Below are 15,714 nucleotides of genomic sequence, written 5' to 3' on the forward strand. Positions count from 1 at the left end.
TTGAGAAAGGCTGTCATACTCTTTGCTCTGCAAGCATATTTCCTTTTACCTCTCCTGACTCATGATGTCTTATTGTCCTCCTCCTTGCGCACCCTAGTCCAGCCTGGAAGGCTGTCTTGCAATTCTACAAACAAGAGAGACAGGCTCTCGCCTGAGGGTCCTTGCACTCATTGTCCCCTCCGCTTGGAACTGCCCCCTCTCCCATATCTGCACGGTTTTCTCTCCTCCCTCGTGCTGGTGTTTAATGGCATATTCTCAGCAAGTCACACGCCCTACTGTTTGAACTTTCACCCTCCCACACCTACACTGTAACGCCTTTCCTGCTGTAATTTACTTCACATCACACATCGCATGTACATTTTTATACTGTCTGTCTCCTCTCTTACACCAGGGCAAAAGCCTAATGAAAGCAGGACTTCTGTAAACTCTGTCTCTGTGTCTCCCGAAACAGTGCGAAAGTTCTCCATAGATAATTTGTTAAATGAATAAATGAATTCTGATTGAACACAGTCTTAATGATTACACATTTTCACCATGTTGAAATAGGAAAAAAAAAAAACATGTTTTCTAGAAGTTGTAATTAACTTTATAGATCAAGTTATAAAATATCAAGTGATCTCAACAGACTGCCAGTATAAAAATGGGTCTGATTCTAGAGCAAAATAAAACATGTGGTTTGTTGGGGGCATTTATAATCTAGGAGTTATGAGTTTTCTACAAAAGCATAGGGGACTTCTCTGTATAAATCTCTATTTGTCAGATACAGCATCCAGCATCTCTTTACCAGTACAGAAAGCATCTCTTGGTTCACTGACTCCCTTTGAGGTCTAAGGCAGGCTGCCCTCCCAGATCCATCTGCCCCATAAACCCATGATGCCAGGTGGTACATTCGAGGCGGTGAGATGGCTGGAAACAGTGTGAGAGCTGCCATTGCCAGAGGCAACCAAAGGAAAACATGCACAGCCCTTTCTATTCTCAGAGCAGCCAACTTGATAGGGGTTTCCATTCTCACTACAGCTACTCTTCAAATTTGACTCTCAGTGCATCACTCTCATGCCTTTGAGGAAGTCCCCTTCGGTGCTGAATTTGTGCATGGAATGTGAGAATGGTGTCCTTATAAAAGTCCTAGGATTTAGTCATAAGAAGGACTGGAAGCTTCTTGTAGGCCTTGAGTGGCTATGTTAGCTGCCCAGCTAAACTGCTGGAGAAAACATATCAAGAGAGCAAGAGGAAGAGGCCCCAAGGCTACCTGAAAGGAGAGAGGAAAGAGAGAGAGAGAAAGAAAGAAAGGGAGAGGGACAGATGTAGCTTTGATTGTGGCCTTGCCTAGCTCAGCCCAGGCTTCTGGCTGTCGTCAGTGCACCAGTCACAAGGGTGCAGCTTCTTCAAGGGTGCCCCCTGGTTTAACCACCCTGACAATTTCAGCCCCAGTCAACATCATGTAGAACATAAAGACTACCCAGCTGAACATAGTCAACACATAGAAGAATCATGAGAACTTACGATTAACAATATGTTGGTGGTTGTGGTAGGCCACAAATTTGTTATGTAGCAATAGAGAATTAAAACTATTACAGCTGCTAATACCAAATATGCGTGATGGGATGAGGAAGGCGAGGTATAGGGCCCGCTTTAAGGAAATGGTTGGGATGGCCACCTTACCAATGATTCTTCCCAAGTCATTCTGTCTTGCAGCAGAATAAAGATTCTGAAGTTTAAAACACCAAATATTTCATCTCTAATTATATGACTGCTACTTTCCTGGGCCATAGAGAAGGACACACTTCCTCCCATGGGGATGGAGGGTAGTAAAAATTTTTAAGTCTGGGTGTGGCAGGGCAACAGCATTAACATTTTACATGTCATCTTGCTACATCCCTTTGGACCAGACACACATCAAACCAAGTCTTGGGCTGACAAACTGTTGCAACAAAGACATCTGCTCAAAGTTCTAATACCCTGTAGTTGGCCCAATATTTGGGTCATTACCTCAAATATCCACTAGATTATATGACCCTCACAGACAGTATATAATCCTTAAGGTATAAAGTATGAAAAAACAACCTTAAAACAAGAACTTTTCTTGATGTTTCAGTAAAAGAAGTAAAAGATTTCAGTATTAGAAACTTTGTTCAGGAATATTCCTATACCAGCCTCATTCAAGCTGGCCCCAAGTTGGCAATCAGGAAGTCCAATAGGGTTCTGACCCTTTTTCTCAAATTTGTCTTTGTGTGCCTTTATTTTTTATATCCTATAGGTTCTAAGATAGACCTTTTAGATGACTTTTGTCTTTAAAAATAAATGTAACAATATAATCTGCTCACATTGAAACCCAAATGCACAAACAAAACCCTTCAGAAAAAGATGTGTTAAATAATTCAATGAGCAGATTATTATTACAGTGAACTAAATACATGGATGTGGTATATCTCTAATACCCTTGTGTAAAGCCTGTTTTAATTCTCTAATCCCAAGTGGATGCAACATACTTAAATGAGCACTATAAACTTGTATTTTTTCTATTCTGTTTAGAAACATAATAACAGTTGAGAGACATTTATTAAGAAAGCATCAACTCTATTTGCACATTCTGAAAGAGAATATTAGAAAAACAGAATTTTAATTTTTATGTGTATAATTTGTTAATATAATTAGAATGGAATGCAATGGGGTACTTTCAGATCTTTCAGTGTTAATTAAAAAGCTAATAACTTGAATGGCTATAAATACTGAATTAGTAGGACTGAAACTCCAGGCAGTTAATCTTTTATTTGTCATATGCTGAAGATCATTTAACTGGGACTCTATATTTACGTCAGGGATCTCCTACCAATGGAATATCATGTGTGGTAAGGTCCCTAAATCTTAGTAACTGAACCATTTGCCAATACACTCAACTCGGAATTTTCTAACAGTCAGGCAGCATTGCCTTTGATTCAGTCCATTAAGGAATTTTACTGTCAGCAATTTCTCTGACTCCCTAAACCCTAGCAGTGATTTCTATGTTGTAGTGTAAGGGAAAGGAGCTCCACTAGGAAAGTAAAAGTGAAGGGCTCCATTTCTGTGTTTTAAGAAACCTATCGACATTGGGTTTAAAAAGAAATAACATTTTAAGAGGAGACAGTATGAGCATCAAAGAGATTAATATCAGCAATTGGTGGAAACATATCAAATACCACTCGATGAGCACATAATACTTAAAACAAAATAAAATAAAATTTCATTAGTCACCTTAGGAGGATGTTAGGGAAACAGTTCGTTATTCTTAAAACTAGCAAAGAAAGTAAAAGAATTTTTAAAAATTGCCCTGACTTTCATCTATAAACCACCTCAGAGTGCCTCCTTCTGGGAGTCATACGTGAATAAGGAATGGCAGACGTAGAATGCCACCACTCTGCAAAGCATACTTAAGTCTCTTAAACAATGGACATCAACGGTTGCCAAAACCATGAAGAGAGGGCAGAGCAATCTGAGGATACCTGAATCTACTGATCAATATTATGTGCATATCATTAAGCTTCTGCTGCAATAATGTTATTTGAAAACAATCACAAAACAGTAGCATACAACAACAAACACTTATTTCTTGGTTATGAAACAATTAGGTCAGTGGGTCAGTGGATGTTAGGCTGCACTTAACCCCAACCTGTGAGTTGGCTTCAGGTTTCCTTTTCTGTCTTTGCAATCTGTAGCCCATGTTGAAAGGGGCAGGCACTATTTGAAACACGTAATTGTCATGGCAAGAGGCAGAAGTTCTAGAAGGCTAAGCCAGACCAAGCAAATACATGTAAAGCCATGGCGTAGATATGGAGTATGTTATATCCATTCCCATTTCATAGGATAAAGCAAGTCAAACAGTGAAGCTCACATCTACAGAGTGGGGAGATGTAGTCTTCTAATGAAGGTTATGAAAAGGGAGCATGGGAAGGAGAGAGGGAGAATTTGTTTAAACAATAGGATCTACTACAACATCACAGGAAGAAAGAGACAACCACATGTTATTGTCTCCTGATAAGATCAATTAAAAACTATGCAACTCAACCTCTGCAGTATTCTAACCAACTCTCTATATCAAACTATGAATCTACAGGAAATAAAATGGCAAAGGAAGATTTCAAACGGTATCACAAAGGACCCATCGACAAATCTAGAATGTGGAAAGCACTGCAGAGCAATGAATTGTTTCGGTCTACAAATAAATTTTAAAAATATAAGATTGGAGTAGCAACATATGGCTTAAATGATATTACCAGAAATCTCAGAAAAATGCAGTATATTTGTACAAATCAAATGGAAAGGAACTGCTAGGGATATCTACACAATAATTATCTACCTTGTGATACGTTTTTCCTTTTTTTAGGAGTGTTTTTCTTTATTTTTAGGTGTGATGATGGCATAATGGTCATGGTATCTGAAATAATGTTACTGTATTATATAAATATATATTGAAATATTTAAGAATAAAACAAGATGTGCTCAATAATAATTTAAGGATGATCAAGCAGAGTAGCAGGTGATGAGTACATTAAACTATTCTCTCTGCTCTTTGAGTTGTTTCAACTTTTCTGTAATGAAAAATGCAAGGAAACAGAGACACACCAACATATATAAGAAAAGAAAAAGAAGGGAAGGAGGGAGGGAGGGAGGGAAAAAAGAAGGAAGGAAATTTTTCTTAGCAAACAGAGTATATTTGGCTAAGAAACAGATAACTTTTGGGGGATGGTGTTATATTATAGTTCTTTTCTTGAATCTCTCTACTTATGCCCTGTACACATGTCAAAAAAAATTTTTTTTTATCTCATAGTGGCAAAAACTAAGGATTCTTAGAGTGCATTTCAAAGATAAAAATCTGCAAATTATAAAGTCTTTTCTTAAAAAATAAACAATAGATTCTAAGATCCCTTCCCCTCTAAAATAGCAAGAGAAGACTTCAAATATGGATGTATTTAGATTCTCTTAACAATGTAAGCTTAAATTAGTAAGCTTAGTAATCTTAGTAAGCTTAAAATTAGTCTGTGTGAGCAGGGTCCTTTATTTAGTTAGGTGAGATATTCCCAGGTAAAGAAACCTCCTCTCATCCTTTGGTGGCCTCCAACAATTCTGTTTCATACTCCAGGAAATAGAGCCGCTGATCAGTCAGTTACGTTCATGTTTCCGTAAGTGAATGAGAATGTGCTCATTTTGGTTATGGAAATACCAATTTTATTTGAAATCATAACCAAATAGGAACATAGTTTGAGGAGCCACAAAGAAAATGGAATTTCAAGAGAACGAGCAGTTTAAAAAAGAATCGCTTGTGAATACGGAGCTCACCTTATCTTCCTCCCAAGAAAATGGGCAATGGGTATTCTTGTGTGACTGATTTCAATCCACTGCAATTTACCTGAGGAAATCGTTGATTCTTCTCAGCATGTTAGAATAATAACTTGATGACGCGATACCTAAAAGACACTCAGAGGAAACATTGGTTGCAAACGCCTGCCCAAATTATTTAATGTTTGTCAAACTTGACTGCATTTGAAGGATGCCTTGCTAGTAATGGACTCCCAGCTCCGTTTCCATGATGGACAAGGCTCTGTAGCCACTACAAGCTGTGGTTATTACCTTGCATATTATATGAAATGATTTTGGTGAGCAGGTACAAACACAAAAGGGAAAATAACAAGGGAGCAATTTCTTTTATTGCTCAATATACAGCAGTTAGGAATAATTTGGACACTTACCAAATAGCTCATTTTGGGAAATGTTTAGGTCTACTCAGGAGGGGTTATTTTCTCTGGTAGCACTAGATACTTTGGCTGTGGCTAAGACTAGTATTAATTCCTAAGGGAGTTATGTTTAGATGTAGAATAGAGACAACATGTCACAAAACAGGTATAAGATTTTTAATTAAAGGACCTCAAGCCCTGATTCTAACAATAATTAGCTGTGCTTGACTTTGGTTATATAATTGAATTTCTCTGAGACTCAGTTTCCTCTTCTCAGAAAAAGAAATAGTACAGCTTACTCAATGCAAGTATGTCCAATATAGTCAAGGAAAAAAGAGAAGAAATAATACAAATAAGACAGCCTGCCTCACATGATAGCCGTGAAGATTAAATGAGCCTAGTTCAGTGATTACTAAAAAGTAGGTACTCAAAAATTTTGGCCTGATTCAAATTGTTAAAACAGGATCTAATAAATATAAGTAAATTTTAGAAATTGAAAAGCACTATGCAAATATGAAACAAAATAACAGGGTTATTCTTGTTTTGCAAAATTTGTTTTCATGCATCTTGATAGTGGTCTGCCAAAGACTGTTACTTACTTTTTTTTTCTTATAAGTCAAAAAGACCGTGTGTCAAAACCATTTTCGTTTTAACCTTGATATAGGATCAACCAGTTCATGGAATCTAATTAAATAGGAGTTTGAACTTCTGATATAAGAAACAAATTACTATTAGTGACTGAATGGCTTCCACATGGCAGTGTGTTTTGGCATATAAAATGCTGTAGCTAAACTGCAAAATGTGAACGGAAATTCTTACGTGTAGAATCTAGTCACCATAAAGTGAGCAACTAGTCTCTTTTACAAAGTGCCAGAGGAGCTGTGCCTCGCTTTCTTCCTGTACAACCGATTCACAGCCTCACAATCCACAATTTACGTACAAATGAGTATGTGCAGATGGAATGGATATATTCTCCACAGACTTGGACCACACCTGACACTTTTAATCCAAAACACCCTCAAATCTGGACAATTTTTCTCCACACTTTGGAAGAATGCTTTCCTTTTGGCCGGAGACTCACTGTAAGAATGTTCTGGCCTAGAGATAAGGTTTTGTTTACAAATCCATAAGGAAGAAAGATCAAACACTCTAGGCAAGATGAGAGGAGGCCTTGCAACCTTAGCCCCACCCAGCATCACAGCCCGGACTTCAGAACGAGAGCCGGCTGCACTGGGCCACAAGGGTAATTTTCTTTCAGACGAGGGAAACGGTTCTCCAACTGAACACACTCCCGGTGCTAATGCGTGTGTTCCTCAGCAGTATTTTGCTCAGAGACTCCCGCATACTCTCTGTGACAGCATACATACAAACACAGTAGCTGTTGGCATAGAAAGGCAAAAACCACAGGGACCCATCGAGGGTACATGAAGACGAAGTTCAGAGCCAAAAAGGCTGTCATGTCAGACCCCATCTCAGAACTACATGAGCTGTAGTAAAACAGTGCAAAGCCTATCAGTGTATAATCCTTTCACTTCTATGAATGAAAAACACCAGTTACTCACAGTTTTTGAGCAATTATGAGACCCCAGTCAAATATCAGGCTGCTGTAGTATTCTGAACTTGACAGGCTATGGACAAGCTATATTCTATTTTCTTCCATTGCTTTTCGTAACAGAAATTTCTTTGGCTATAACATGTAGACTATGAACTGAAGACAACATGGTGCGGCAAAAATTACATGGATTTTAGAGTCATAGATAAATTCTAATCCCAGGTACTATTCAGCGGTGAAGAATCATTATCTCTGAGCATCAAATTTCTCATCAGTTAAATGGAGACAGTAATGTCTCAGAGGATTATAAAGATGTTTTAAAAATTAAATATATACACATATATACATATAAAATATATGGCATATACAAATGTTTATATAAATATAGTATATTTTATACACATGTATGAAGGCATATATAGAAATATATGTGTATACATGAGAGACAGAGAAAGAGACAGAGAGATACATATATACATATATGCTTAGAGAGACACAGTGAGAAAGATACTTGAGAACTTAGTCCAGGGTCTAACACATGGTAAAACCTCTAATAAATAATATCATTAGTTCTAGCATTCATTTATTAATTGTTCATTGACAACTACTTATGTGTCACTTATATGACAAGCTAGGGATAAATAGTAAATAAGTTAGTCACTGCATGCAAAGAGTTTATGATGTAGTTCAGCAAATTCAGCATAGCACTTCAAAAGAAGCAAACAATGATGTAAATAGGAGATTATCTAATGCAATCTCCAGGTCTAAGGGAAGCCTTTTATAGTAAATGACATGTAAGTCATGAAACACCTGAAGCACACCAGGGAGATTGCCAGTAGAAGTAGAGGAGATGAGGGAGGTATGTGGTTCTATGTGGAGGGGGTGTTGAGGCAAAAATAATAAAATAATAATAATAATATAGTGACAGTTACAATTTATAAGCCTTTTTAGAGAGCTTTCTATGGTCATACACCGTACTAAGCAATTTCTATTTCTCACTTAAACCTCCAGATCACAAGCAATAGTTATAGAATTGATACTCTATCGGATTCTAATGCATGGGCTTTTATCATGATGCCACAGCATATTTGGGACCAGCCTACCCTGGGTCGGAGCAGAGACTTGGGCAGGTGGCTGAAAAGGAACGGATGGAGGCACCAGCACCTTGAGTGGCACTGTCAATGAGACTCCATGGAAGGGGACAAAGTGACTTAGACATGTAGTTTAGAAAGGACATCGGATGGCTTTGTGCATGGAACTGACTGGAGTGGGACACACCTGGAGGAAGAGGGACAGGTTAGGAGCGTGGCAGTAAGTCACATGAGACAAAGGCAGCCCAAAGTATGGCAGTAATACTTAAACGATTAAACGTGGAGAACGGGAAGTAAGAGAAGAGCTAGGTTGAATCCTGAGAAACTGGGCAGATTCCCTGAGCTAGGGAAAACAGGAAAAATAAATTTCAAAGGCAAAACCATGTAAGATATAAAGTGTTTAGTACCTTAGAAGCATTAAATACATAGTTTTTGTTTGTATGTTTTTCTCATGCTCTATGTTTCTGGTCCTTTTGCTTTTCTGAAATTACTATCATGCACATCCTCATAGTAGTTTCACCATTTGACATTTTATCAAATACAAATGTAAATTGTAATGGTCACTATTCTCCCAGTCAAGAAAAGTCCTTATTGTAGGGAGCTTTGAAACTAATCACTAAAGTAACATATAACCATAGTCCTTTCCAAGGTGCAAGTCCTTCCTCTTCATTTTAAAAATTCATCTATATTAACCTTATTATATTTTATATAAACAATGTGTCCAGGCAAAGTGCATGTCACATGCAAGATTATAACTTAATGGCACACCTAATGTGTACTTGGCCCATGATACTATGTACTCAATGAACGCACATTGAATGACAGTTCTCCGTTCTATTGAGCAGGCAGGTTCTCAAAACCCATCTGTTTTCAACCAGAAAACTCTAATTGTTTGGATACCTGTCTGCAAAGTATTCAAATATAGGTCAAAGCGAAAGACAGTATCACCTATTAAGTTCTCTCCAATCTAAAACCGTGTGATTCTACCGTGAGGAATATCAAGAATCATGGGTCCCTCTGGACATATAACACCACAAAATTATTTTTTCACAAGTGAACCTGGATAAAGAAACTATAAATATACTCTGTAGATAAAGCCTATTGATGTCTTATAGATAAATCACAAGTCCTGGATCATAAAGCTGAAAGGCTCAAGGTCCTACTCAACAAGTTCCCCTTTCATCGGCCCCAAACACCTTGCATCATTATTTTTCCTTGAAGCTATGGCTTGTTGAATTCTTACTATGAAATAGGTTCCACACTGAGAGTGTAACATGCATTATCACACACTGTCCTCACCACACACTACTGACCCCGGATACTACCCTGATGTTACAATACCAGAAAAGAAACATCTGAGAACTAGTTAATAACTTTCTCGGAGTCCATACTGGAGAACTTCTATTCTTGCAGTTTTTCCTTTAATGTGCTCTGCGATATATTGCCAAGAACCCTATAACTACTGTGCCCTCATTCCAATTCAAATCACTTTTTATAAATGTCAATTTGTAAAGGTTTTTTTTTTCTGAGTTCTAATTTTCTCATTAGCCAGATGAGACAAATAATATCTATGGTGTTTACTTCAAAAGTTTGCTAGTGGATCAAAAAACAGTATGGTATGTGTAAGTACTGTGTCAATAGTAAAGGCACACACATGGATGAATCCAGATAGTGTTATTAGTTAATGTATTGAAGTGAACACTAAACTCTACTCTGATTAAGAGAATCTCTGCATGATTAAAAATTAGGAAGAGTAATGCAAAATGCAAGTTTTCCCATAGTAATATTTTTGTACTCTTCTTACAATAAAATTAATAAAAATGGATTGTTCCTTATTAAAGCATCAAGTATGTCATATAGTACTTTCAGTTTTGAGTAAATCATTATAATGTCTAATTTTTATTGGTTAGATAAAATTTATCTATTTAATTAATGAGTCTAGTAATTATAACTCAAAATAAAACCTGATGAAATTCAGAATGTTTTCTCCCATCCTGTTTGAGATGGTTCTTTCATAGAATATTATGTTCTAATAAAGTAGGAAACAAAGACCACCTCAAAGTCCTATCTGCAATGTAGAAACATTTTAAGACAACTTCCTGCCATCCTATGTATTTTTAATTTTCAATTATTCTCTTTCCCAGAAGGTACATTTTCAGTAAAATAAAAGCAGGAGTAGCTGGAGATATTTAATGAATCATCTTTTATGTTACTCTAACAGTTTGGACCATATATCCTGCCATTTACAGGTAATCAGAAAAAGCTATGAGAATAAATTTATTATCACACCCACCTATACTCCATTAAATCTGAAGGAAAACTGAATTTCATATACAATTGTTTTAGTCACATTATAAACACAATACCTTATAGATAAGTCACTCACCCTGACACAATAAAAATGGATGAAGCAGTTCAAACCTAGAGTGAGGACCAAACTCTGTATCTGTTTCTTGCAGAGCTTCATTTTACCACCTACAAATTCATCCTCCAGCATCCTTTAAACTTGTGGGTATATGTAGGCAACTGCAGGTGTTCATTAAACCTATGCATTTTCCTGAAAAAAATTTTGTCAATGTTTCTCTACCACAATTCAGCAAGTAATTCTTAGATAAATTGAAAAGCATTTTAAAGGATCTCCTACCAATTTGAAATAATCATATCATCTTTGGAATGAGGCTTAACTTTTTGCAAATTAGAAACATTTTTACATAAGGGCCAGAGAAGAATTGAGAGATTTGGTCCAAACTTTTCTTATTTTGTTTTATTTTATTTTTCGCATATGAGAAAGTGGAATTTCAGAAAAGTCATGTTTCTTGCTCAGGATCAAATAAGAATCAGTGTCTAAGCTGATGAACTTGGGTCTCTTATTCCAGGTCTAACGCTCTTTCTAGTAAAGCTATGTGGTTTGGTGGTCCCCTTTTCTTGTGCGGTGACGGTCCAATATAAGAAAAAGAATAAATAAGAAGATAGGCAAATAAATGCAGTAATTACAAAATATGGTAATAATAAGCAACATAGGCTAACTGTGTGTTCTTACTGTGTGATTTTTCGTTCATTTGTTACCCATTTCTCATAGCACCCATATGAGGTAGATAAATTAGTTACTTTAAAGATAAAAAATCGGAGGCACAGAAATCTGAGTCACATGTTGACAGTCGCAGAATGAGGAATCAGTGGAGTCAATACTGAAACATGGGACTAGACGGAAGCACATGGCTTGGAAGGGGAGGGTGAGAAAGAGAAGGAGCCAGTCCCAGGGAAAGCAAGGCATGCGAAGTCCTTGAGTCGGGAAACACTGGGTGCATCAAAAAACTAAGAGGAGGCTGGTATGGCTGGAATATCGTTTGAAAAAGGGGAGGGGTGAAACTCGGTAACAGGGAGAAGGCTGGCAAAGGGTGGATTATTCAGGACCTTGTTACCATGAAGAAAATCTTGAGTTTTTAAGCAATGAAATGGAAAGCCATGGAAGATATTTTTAAAAGCAGGTTTGCAACATAATCTGAATTACATTTGTAAAGATTACTCAGGATGAAAATAATCCTTGTTTTTTGATATTTGACAATAATTTCTATATTCATTTATTCATCCATGCATTTACTTAATAAGCATTTGCTAAGTGCTGAGTTTAGCACACAACCTCAACTGAAATTTGCTATGGCAGCAATACGCCTTATTTACTAAGTCAAATATATATTCACTAATAGCAAATGGTTATATCCAGCAGTTTCCGAATCATTCCTTAATCTTAGCAGCTTGTGTAACCGTAGATACAGCTACCTGAAATATAAAATAATCAACCTATTATTTGTTTTAAATCAATGTTAAATAAATAAATCAAAACATTTCTTCAGACTCAACTAGCTATTTTATTGTCGTGTCCCCTTCCTCAGTATTTTAGTCTTCTTACTTCATATGTCCAGGTAAGGATATAAAAACTGTTGCAAAACATTAAGTATATGTTTCTCAGATAGGCAGACAGCGGGCTTCAACAATGATAAGTAGTTTATAATTTTACCTACAGAGATCATACCGAGACACAGTATAGAGCTAAGCATTCTCACTCTTGGTATAACTTTTACCTTATACACTTAGAAAATAAGCAAAAGCAATAAAAAAGCATGGGTACTCTGAAAAATTATATGTTTACCTCATGCTATCCAACAGTTCAATTTAACAAACATTTATGAACTATCTGCTATGTATAAGGTGCTATTCTCAAGCACTGTGAGAGATACAAAAATAAATGGTACAGCTTCATGCTTATAAACCTTCTTTAATGACATGAGATCTTGATGACAAACCCTTTTACTTAATGTTGTTACTTCATATTATGTACCAAAGATAATATTTTTATAGCAAACCGTTTGCAGAAACCTAAAGTAGTTTTCCCAGTAAAACTGCATTGTGTCCCATTTATTGAAGCAGGAGTATCTTCAAACATTCAAAATTCTAAAAAAAGAAATTTCAATAGCCACAAGTGTATCAAAGGATCAGTCATCTTTTTATTCACAGAACTGCAGGATCATAAAATCTCTGAATAAAAAGATACCTAGAGGGCATTCAGTTCAAGGTTTTCTGGCTTCACAGGAACAAAAGAAGCAACTGAAGTGTTTTTTAGTAACAGATTTCCAGGCTTTGGCCACTAGAGATTGATTCAACAGGTCTGGCGGGGGCTAGGCCACTTGGACTTTGTGAAATATTGCCAGGTGACTGCTATATAGCCAGATGTGAGGACATAAATGTAGCCCAATCCCTGGATCTATCATTTAAATGTGGCTGGTGCTATATTTTCTAACAGGTTGTCATTTGTCATGTAGTCTCTGTTCTAATATACACTAGATTTAATAACTATAGCTTAGACAGCTATAGTTATTAAAATATTACCCATAGATCTGTAATATATATAGTCTGGGGCAGAAGTATGTTTACAGTTGTGAGTTTAAGAAAGTGTTTGTTCTTGTGTTATTTATTAATTAGTGTATTATTTTCCATATGAACAACTGCAAACTGACTTTTGCCCCACCCTGTATAATACACATATACACATACATATGTGTATGTAGTTATTTATCAATATATGTCTCCAAAATTGATGCAGCAAGCTCCTCGAGGGCAGGATCTAGGGCTGTTTTCTTCACTCTTTCATATTTGGCTTTTCACTCAGATCTTGACAATTAGGAGACAGTCATTAAAGTTTGTTGAATGGAGTCCTTCGTTAATTTGACCTGAAGTCTCTGAAACATCCATCTATTGTGCTAATTTTTCTAGTTGTAGGAAACAGTAAATCCATATCCCAGACACCGGGTATACAAACACAAGTCAAGTGTTCTCTTCCTTTCTCTCAAGGCTCTTAATTACCTACCTAGAGAGAAAGATGCCGATCCTTTTAATAATGAAAAAAATGTAAGTGTGATGTCAATTACTGTGGAACAAAGGTGGGAATTGAGAAGAAAGCAACTCATCTAGCTGTGACTTGGGCAGAGAAAAGGAAGCTGTGGAGGTCAAGGGATGCTTTTCACGAGAAGTGATGCTGAGTTGAGTCTTGATGGCCTAGCACTTGACTTATTGAATGTTCGCAGACCTTAAATCAAATAGAACAAATTACGTTACTCTTCAATAGGGTAGCCTTTTATAGGGTCTGTCTCTCAAACCTTCTCTAGACAAATATCCAAGTTCCTACAATTATTTCTCACACAAATACTATGTGTCTCTATTGATTTTCATTCCATAGCAGATTAATTTAAATACCCTGATTTACATAATCTAAAAAAGACTCTCAGGGTAAGAAATACAGCACATGGTTTTCAAGTTAAAGAGCTGGAGCTGAGCTACAAAAGCACCTACTTTGTTTACAAGTAACATGATTTCTATAATTCTAGAATGAGTTATAAGCAAATAACACTGATATGTGCACTATAGCAAAACCCCAGCCTCTCCCTTTGGCATGCTAAATAAAATTGAAAACTGAAAGGAAACCAGCAGAACAAGGTTTAAAGTGAGACACTGACCATTTTTAGTTTTACCATTCGACTAACTTCATAGACTAAATTTCACAATCAACAGATATCATAAATATACCCCAGGTAAGCATCACTATTTAATAAGTTGTGGAAAGATAGCTCTGAGTTAAGGTTGTTGTCATAGAAACAATGCTTGCCTTTGACACCAGTGAGAGGACCAGAGGAATGTGGACTTGTCTGTTCTGCTAAGACAGTGCATGGCAGAAATGGTGAAATGTCAGAAGACAGGGATACTAGCTAGCAGAAAGGGTAAAATGCTATTCTCATTCCAAAAATTAGTTTCTTTTGTTTTTTAGGGGCATACACTTTGTAAGGTATCTCTTTACTCTTACAAAATTAACTTTTAAACTGTAAATGATGAATTCCATTTCTTCGAAGAGATTTGGGAAAATCTACTGTGCTCCTCTGAAGAAATAAATCTCAGGTTGCCTCCATATATTGGAAAAGTACAGACTCCCAGGTGATCAAACAGCTGTGAGATGTCCATTGCACCAGTGTTAGAAATGCACACAGTTGATGCATTTCTCCTGGGAGGTCTGTATCTAAAATGAGACTAGAAATCACATTCTGTCCTGTAAAGCAAATCTGACAGGCCTCGACAGGGGCATATACCTGTATTTAATAAATGAAAATCACTAAGCTCATTTCCTGTGCTAGCTTTCTGCCACACAACCCTTCCTTGTAGGGCTACACAATATTTGTTCGACTTTTGAAAAAAAGGGATTTGAAATGAAGAGGATATAGTAGTTGTTTGTCAAGGCATACATTTTTTAGTAGGTATATAAAACAAAATGTGTAAATGGTAAGCTCTTGAGGGTAGAATTATTTTGATGCAGGACATAATATATGGCAAGCATTTTGTATATTCTTATTGCTTGGTTATATTTGGTCCAAAAAAATCATGGTTGTGTATGTCTCGAATCTAGAGAAACTGCCCATCTATCAAGCAGTCATCCAGACCAGGGCCAATATGAATGATACCAAAATGTGTAGGAAACCAGGTTTTCACACTTTAACATATAATATATTGACCTCACTACTAAAGATTCACAGTATTTTCTTAAAGTCCATAAAATGAGAATGTTATGTAGATGGTGCCTGAATTCTGCATTTGTCTCAGTAGATACAAAAGATATTGTTGCAAACGAAGTTCCAGATGATCAAAACTAAAAATACTCCAATGACTCTCCACAAATAGATTAGTGTTATGTTAACATATGGGATTTTTCAAATAGTCACTATTGAAAATGAAGCTTATAGGTTCCCCTGATCAAACAAATCCAACCAGTAATTATTTCTCAGTAGGAGATATCTCAGTTTAATGGTATTTTGACTGATCA

Source organism: Pteronotus mesoamericanus, unplaced genomic scaffold (genome assembly GCF_021234165.1).
Source record: "Pteronotus mesoamericanus isolate MK-2021 breed Mesoamerican mustached bat unplaced genomic scaffold, CSHL_Meso_final contig_84, whole genome shotgun sequence".
Taxonomy (NCBI): Eukaryota; Metazoa; Chordata; class Mammalia; order Chiroptera; family Mormoopidae; genus Pteronotus; species Pteronotus mesoamericanus.